The sequence below is a fragment of the Anastrepha ludens genome, chromosome 6 (genome assembly GCF_028408465.1).
Source record: "Anastrepha ludens isolate Willacy chromosome 6, idAnaLude1.1, whole genome shotgun sequence".
NCBI classification, from domain to species: Eukaryota; Metazoa; Arthropoda; class Insecta; order Diptera; family Tephritidae; genus Anastrepha; species Anastrepha ludens.
Genome location: NC_071502.1, coordinates 78,594,089 through 78,602,303, shown reverse-complemented (window position 1 = coordinate 78,602,303; position 8,215 = coordinate 78,594,089). Strand labels below are relative to the sequence as shown.

At 43.7% G+C, this 8,215-nt stretch overlaps 1 protein-coding gene across 3 annotated transcripts in view; it reads left to right on the top strand.

The window, feature by feature from the left end:
• The window catches only part of LOC128865970 (sphingomyelin phosphodiesterase), a 66,160-nt gene that overhangs the window by 48,570 nt on the left and 9,375 nt on the right, over positions 1 to 8,215 (top strand). The gene's annotated exons all lie outside the window — the stretch shown is intronic.

Sequence of the window (8,215 nt, the reverse complement as noted above, 5' to 3'; positions counted from 1 at the left end):
ACTTTCACGAAGATTAACAAATTGATCCACAAACTGTCTTGGCAAATCTTTTTTTTGGAATTTTTTTTTTCAAATTTCTCACAGTTTGAGTAGAAGACTCACCACTTTGGAAATAGGTTTTCAATATTTCCCAATTTTGTTCAAGCATATAGCGTCCCATTTCGTAAATGTCAAACCTTTAAGTAAATTATGAACACATTTGACATGTCATTTGTGTTACCATTCTCAAAAAATAGGTGGTTCAAAAAGAAAACGCTATATGGCCCACCCTGTATTTACACAAGGCTTCCTATAGGTAAATAAGTGTTTCTGTTGTAAACTGAATTGGATCGATTCGCAGAAAATATGAAACCATCTAAGTATAAGAATTAAGATTTATAATTGAAATTTGTATATGTAGTTTTATACACACCTTACTTAATTTATTATAAATACATGTGTATGTATATAGTAGTAATACTATTTAGTACATAATAAAATTTGTAGTTATATACTTTTACAATAAAAAAAAAAGGAAAGGGACAATTTTTTATAAAACTACGACTTTATCCCCCAATCGCCAAAATGTTTTGGCAACGCTGTTTATAGTTACACCTCTCTCTTCCATCAAGTCTTCACTGTTTGATACAATTCTAAATACGTGTTAATTCAGTCTATTTAATAGATGTGTTATCTTCGCTCGACAATAGGTTTGCTGAGCCTATCTTGTTAATTTACACTTTGTATGTCTAACCAGCTCCTTCTCACTGGATTAGAGTGGCTGTCATATAGTCCGCGTGCTCGTCTGTTCCCAGTATATTATTTCAGATTGATTCACACGCTTGGCGCCCTGTTCTTTACTGCCGAGTACACCGCCACTTTTTTCAGATGCAAATCAATAGTAGCCAGGTGAGGGATAACATTTAGTGCCTGTGTCGTGCAAGCCTTATTGCGCTCAGTAACCTCACACCCTTAACAGAAGTTTAGTGATCAGAAAAAAAGTGTAAAAGCTCGCAACTCAATTGAAACGTTTTGCACCCAATTTACTTTTTTGGACTTCTATTGGCCAAAAATTTAAAATCTGTTAGAGACAACGAAAAAATTATATAAAAAATAGCAACAACTCCGCTTCAGACGATATTATTCAATACCTCGCCATTCCTTTTATTTTCACATCAATAACTTCGATTCAGCTGCTTAACATTGTTTTATTTATCACCTCCCGATAAACATTACAAATGCAAATAAGTAAACAAGCCATCAAAATATAATTCAATCAGATAACATTGCCTGTCAAATGCAACATAAATGCATATTTTAATTACGGTCTGTCTGTCGTTGGTCAGCTTATCGATTCATTTGTTACATTAATTTTGTTCATTCACTCATTCTGGCTTCTAATAATGCAAAATTGATTGTTTATGTATGCAACTCCTGTTGTAAATTTTTTGTTATTGAAATATTTCTTATTGTGACTTCTTTATTAGAAACATTTATTATTTACTTAACAATGTGACCTGCACATATGTAGAAACATACCTGTAGATGGCGGCCGCCGTAGCTGTTGTTGTTGTTGTTGTTGTAGCAGTATCTTCACCCTGTCAGTGTAGTGTAATTACCGGTCGTCTTCGTCTAGCTCATCTAACGGTAGGCCCAGGAAACTGGCAGTTTCGACGGGTTGGGTCCAGAGGGAGAGAGGTGTTAGATGAGTGGGTTTGATGGGGCATGTGAAGAGGTGGTTAGTGTCGTGTGGGATACCTTCACATGCTGGACATATGTTTAGTATGTCGGGGTCGATTCTGGATAGGTAGGAGTTTAGCCTGCTACAGTATCCAGAACGTAATTGTGCCAAGATTACGCGGGACTCTCGGGGAAGCTGGAGCTCTTCGTCTGCGATAGGTGGTGGTTGGACTCCGATAACGGTAAGGGTCTCCCGATGAATGTCGTTAATTGCCTGTCTGTACACTGTCTGATCCTGGAGTGGTCTGTCCGTTTTGTCCTGGCCGCCGTAGCCGAATGGGTTGGTGCGTGACTACCATTCGGAATTCACAGAGAGAACGTTGGTTCGAATCTCGGTGAAACACCAAATTTAAGAAAAACATTTTTCTAATAGCGGTCGCCTCTCGGCAGGCAATGGCAAACCTTCGAGTGTATTTCTGCCATGAAAAAGCTCTTCATAAAAATATCTGCCGTTCGGAGTCGGCTTGAAACTGTAGGTCCCTCCATTTGTGGAACAACATCACACCACAAATAGGAGGAGGAGCTCGGCCAAACACCCAAAAAGGGTGAACGCGCCAATTATATATATATAGTTCTTACTATCATTTAAAGTTCCGTGTCACCCCGGCCACGCAAGTTAGACTGTGTTACTGGTTCTGCAGATACGAGATGAAAGCAGTGCCTGTTTTTTCCAGGAACAATTAACTAATGCGACCAAGCGAATAGTATACGCAACCTTCTCTAGGTCGATCAAAATTGCACGGAAGTGCTTAGTCTATCCTACCTTCGGCAAGCAGCTAAACAGTTTATTCTAAATATTTAGAACAAAAATTTGCCAATTCCAAAAAAGTTATCACCGATAGTTTTTTAAAATGCATCAGGCAGGAATTTACTTATTCTTATAAAAAAAAAACTAATTTCACAAGATCGATCCTCTCCCTTAGAGCTTACGTTTGGGCATTTCGTCGTACTTCACCACACCCCACAAAGAAATCGAATGGCGTCAAATCGCACCGCCGGGATGACCAATTAACATTGCCGATATGGCTGATGTGACTTGAGCTGTGTGACATTCCGCCTTATCCAAAGATCGTCCCAGTCCATGTATTTAATTTCCGGCCACAAAAAATCATTTGGCATGCCTCTGTAGCACTCAACGCTGACCGAAATGTCGTGTCCAGCAGCATTTTCAAAGGAAATAGGATGGCATCATTGGTTCTCAGATCCACACCAAACTGTCGCTCTTTGAAGATGCATTGTCTTCTCGATGATTACATGCGGGTTTTCCGATGCCCAGATGCAGCAGTTTTGTTTGCTGACTTAGCCGCCGAGATGAAAATGTGCTTCGTTATAAAAGATGATTTTTGACTTATTATCAATAAACGGACTACTTGAGCTACATAGCATTGAGTTTTAAAATAAATTTAGAATATTTCCCAATATTGTTAAAACGTTAAGCGATTAATTTCGTACCGCGAAAAAGAACCACCATCCTGTATAATCGACCGCTCATAGATAGAATATCCGCCCACATTATATTACATGTCTTAGTTTTGGCAGAAAATATTATATGTCCAAACGACTGGTTTATGCCCATTTCTATAACGTGCGCTGAAATTGCATGTCGACTATTGACCATATTCTTAATATTTTCGAGCAGAGCCTTATACTTTTCGAATAGATGCATATTTTAATTAAGAAGCATATCCTTCAAAAAAGCGGAATTATGTATGTCAGTAGTAGTCAAAGGTTGTATTAACCGATTCTCAGTGCAATAGCAGATGTTGTGCTTGTGAGGGACACTAAACTTTGCAAGCCCTGCTGAACCTTCAATTTTTCGTGATTTTAAAGTGTTATACCATTTTGGAAAGCTTGATGTACAGTGGCTCTTCTTCTCTTCTTAATTGGCGCTATAACCGCTTACGCGATTTTGGCCGAGTTTAACAAAGCGCGCCAGTCGTTTCTTTCTCGTGCTAACCGGCGCCAGTTGGACACACCAAGTGAAGCCAAGTCCTTCTCCACCTGATCTTTCCAACGCAGAGGAGGCCGCCCTCTTCCTCTGCTACCACCAGCTGGTACCGCATCGAATACTTTCAAATCCGCTGGATCTTTATTCGCTGCGCTATGTCTATGTCGTCGTAAAGCTCATACAGCTCATCGTTCCATCGTCTGCGATATTCGCTGTTGCCAACGTGCAAAGGTCCAAAAATCTTACGCAGAATCTTTCTCTCGAACACTCCAAGCGTCGCTTCATCGGATGTTGTCATCGTCCAAGCTTCTGCGCCATACGTTAGGACGGGCATGATGAGAGTCTTGTAGAGTGTTAATAGGACTAAGAATAAGTTCGTGCGGTTTTTTTTCGAAATTTGAAACTTTATTGATTTATTAATATTCAAAATATTGTCCATCGCTTACTACTACTTTTTCCCATCTTTCTGGCAATTCACGGATTCCCTTTGTGAAAAATTCGGTCGGTTTTGCCGCAATCCACGAATCGATCCATTTTTTGACTTCATCGTAATTACGGAAGTGCTGGTCAGCCAGGCCATGTTGCATCGATCGGAAGAGATAGTAATCGGATGGCGCAAGGTCTGGACTATACGGCGGGTGGGGTAGGACATCCCATTTGAGCGTTTCTAAGTATGTTTTGACCACTTGTGCAACATGTGGCCGAGCATTGTCATGTTGCAAAATAACTTTGTCGTGTCTATCGGCGTATTGCGGCCGTTTTTCTCGCAGTGCTCGGCTCAAACGCATCAATTGTCGTCGGTAGACATCCCCCGTAATCGTTTCATTCGGTTTCAGTAGCTCATAATACACAACACCCAGCTGGTCCCACCAGATACACAGCATAACCTTCAGGCCATGAATATTCTGCGCCGACGTCGATGTTGAAGCATGGCCAGGGTATCCATACGTTGCCCGACGTTTTGGATTGTCGTAATGGACCCACTTTTCATCGCCAGTCACAATTCGATGCAAAAAACCCTTTCTTTTGTGCCGTTGAAGCAGTTGTTCGCATGCCATAAAACGGCGTTCAACGTCTCTTGGCTTCAATTCATACGGCACCCAATGGCCTACCTTTCGGATCATTCCCATGGCTTTTAAACGTTTGGAAATGGTTGATTGATCAACTCCCAAAGTTTTTGCAACCTCTTCTTGCGTTTGAGCCGGATCTTGATCGAGCAATTCCTCCAATTCGGTATCCATGAACTTTGGCGGCGCACCCTCGCGTTCTTCGTCTTCCAAGCCAAAATCACCACTTTTAAAGCGTTCAAACCACTTCTGGCACGTTCGCTCAGATAGAGCATGCTCACCATAAACTTCCACCAAGATACGATGACTTTCGGCTGCTTTTTTCTTCATATTAAAATAATGAAGAAGAATTCCCCGCAAAAACACATTATTTGGCACGAAATTCGACATTTTCAAGTGTGGTAAAAATATTGTTGTTTACGCTTCAAATAAAAAACTTATACTGACGTTTGTGCCTTACGACAGTAGCTCTCCAATGAATGTTTGGAAATGTGGATCGATGGAATAATAATCAAGTTACGCCATCTGTTGTAAAACCGCACGAACTTGTTCATAGTTCTATTAGTTTTGTTCGTCGAGAGAGGACTTTACTACTCAATTGCCTACTTAGTCCAAAGTAGCACTTGTTGGCAAGAGAGATTCTACGTTGGATTTCAAGGCTGACATTGTTATCGGTGTTAATGCTGGTTCCTAAATAGACGAAGTCTTTTACAACCTCAAAATTATAACTGTCAACAGTGACGTGGGTGCCGATACGCGAGTGCGCCGACTGTTTGTTTGAAGACAGGAGGTACTTCGTTTTGTCCTCGTTCACCACCAGACCCATTCGCTTTGCCTCTTTATCCAGTTTGGAGAAGGCAGAACTAACAGCGCGGTTGTTAAGGCCGATGATGTCAATATCATCGGCATACGCCAGCAATTATACGCTCTTATAAAAAATTGTGCCTGAGCGATTAAGTTCTGCGGCTCGCACGATGCTCTCCAACATCAGGTTAAAGAAGTCACACGACAGGGAGTCACCCTGTCTGAAACCTCGTTTGGTATCAAACGGCTCGGAGAGGTCCTTTCCAATTCTGACGGCACTGTTGGTGTTGAGCAACGTTATCTTACATAGCCGTATTAGTTTTGCGGGGATACCAAATTCAGACATCGCGGCATACAGGTAACTCCTTTCCGTACTGTCGAATGCAGCTTTGAAGTCGACGAAAAGATGGTGTGTGTCGATTCTCCTTTCATGGGTCTTTTCCAAGATTTGGCGTATTGAGAATATTTGGTCGATGGTAGACTTTCCAGGTCTGAAGCCACACTGATAAGGTCCAATCAGTTGGTTGACGGTGGGCTTCAGCCTTTCACACAATACGCTCGCTAGAACCTTATAGGCGATATTTAGAAGACTAATCCCGCGGTAATTGGCACAAATTGCAGGATCGCCCTTCTTATGGATTGGGCAGAGCACACTTAAATTCCAATCAGCAGGCATGCTTTCATCCGACCATATTTTGCATAGGAGCTGATGCATGCACCTTACCAGCTCCTCGCCGCCATGTTTGAATAGCTCAGCCGGCAGTCCGTCGGCGCCCGCAGCTTTGTTGTTCTTTAGCCGCGTTATCGCTATTCTCACCTCGTCATGATCGGGTAGCGGAACGACAATTCCGTCGTCAACGATTGGGGTATCGGGATCTTCACTTTCTCGGTGACATGCGCAGCTGTCACTGTTTAATAGGTTCGAGAAGTGTTCCCTCCATAATTTAAGATTGCTCTGTACGTCGGTCACCAGTTCGCCGTCTTTGTTCTTACAGGAAAACGCCCCGGTGTTAAAACCTTCTGTAAGCCGCCGAACTTTCTGGTAGAATTTTCGGGCGTTGTTCCTGTTGGCCAGCATCTCAAGCTCTTCGCACTCACGTATTTCGGCCTCTCGTTTCTTCTGTCGGATAATACGTCTCTCTTCCTTTTTCAGCTCTCTGTAGCGATCCCACATGGCTCGCGTTGCGCCCGATCGCAGCGTGGCTCTATAGGCGGCATCCTTTCTTTCTGCGGCAGCATGACATTCCTCGTCGTACCAATTGTTTTTTCGGGCTCGCCGGAATCCGATTTCTTCTTCGGCGGCGGTACGTAGAGAACGAGAAATGTTGCTCCATTGTTCGTGGATGCCGGTTTGTTGGGCAGTACTCTCTGAGAGCAGGAGTGAGAGTCGAGTGGCGAATCTTCTGGCTGTCTGTTGTGATTGCAGCTTTTCGATGTCGAACATTCTTTGCGTAGGTAGATGCACGTTTTTTGCTGCACAGAGGCGCGTGCGCAGTTTGGCTGCAACAAGGTAGTGATCCGAGTCAATGTTGGGTCCTCGGATCGTACGTGCATCTAATACACTAGAAGCGTGTCTTCCATCTATCACAACATGATCGATCTGGTTTCGCGTTTTTCGATCAGGGGACAGCCAGGTAGCTTGGTGTATCTTTTTATGCTGGAATCTGGTGCTGCAGACTACCATGTTTCGGGCCCCGGCGAAGTCGATCAGCCTCTGTCCGTTACCGGATGTTTCGTTGTGTAGGCTGAATTTTCCGACTGTGGGACCAAAAATTCCCTCCTTGCCCACCCTGGCGTTGAAGTCGCCAAGCACGATTTTTATGTCGTGGCGGGGGCAGCGCTCATAGGAACGTTCCAGGCGCTCATAGAAAGAATCTTTGGTCGCATCGTCCTTCTCTTCCGTCGGGGCGTGGGCGCAAATTAGCGATATGTTAAAAAAACGGGCTTTGATGCGGATTGTTGCGAGACGCTCGTCCACCGGAGTGAACGACAGTACTTGGCGACGAAGTCTCTCTCCCACAACAAATCCGACACCGAATTTGCGCTCCTTTACATGGCAGCTGTAGTAGACGTCGCAAGGTCCTATGGTTTTCTTTCCTTGCCCCGTCCATCGCATCTCTTGGATGGCAGTGATGTCAGCCTTTACTCTCACGAGGACATCAACCAGCCGGGCAGAGGCACCCTCCCCATTAAGGGACCGGACATTCCAGGTGCATGCCCTCAAATCATAGTCCTTAGTTCGTTTGCAGGGGTCGTCATCAGTATAGGGAGGTCTCATCCGAGGCTTTTTTAAAGTTTTCATTGGGGGCGATTTTTAAGTGGTGGGTCCCAAACCCAACGCACAACCAGCTATCCTGGAATGTTTCGCCTTCTCACTTTAGCTCACTCCCGAACGGGTGTTCGAAAGCTACCCAGAGGATACGTGGGCTAATCCCGGCCGTTGTGAGCTGCTTGAACCATATGCAGAAGAATCGTCCTGGCCACTCCCAAGTGAATGGCGATCAGTAACTTTCCCCACTTGCGTGGACTTCTACACATGGAACCATCTGTACAGTGGCTCGAGGGCAGATATTTAAGCGATTGCATCCAGCTGGGGATTCTGAAACCAAAACTCTATAGAGATGGGTATATAGTATTAATCGAAAAAGTAAACCTACTTTGTAAGGCACTGATGGCA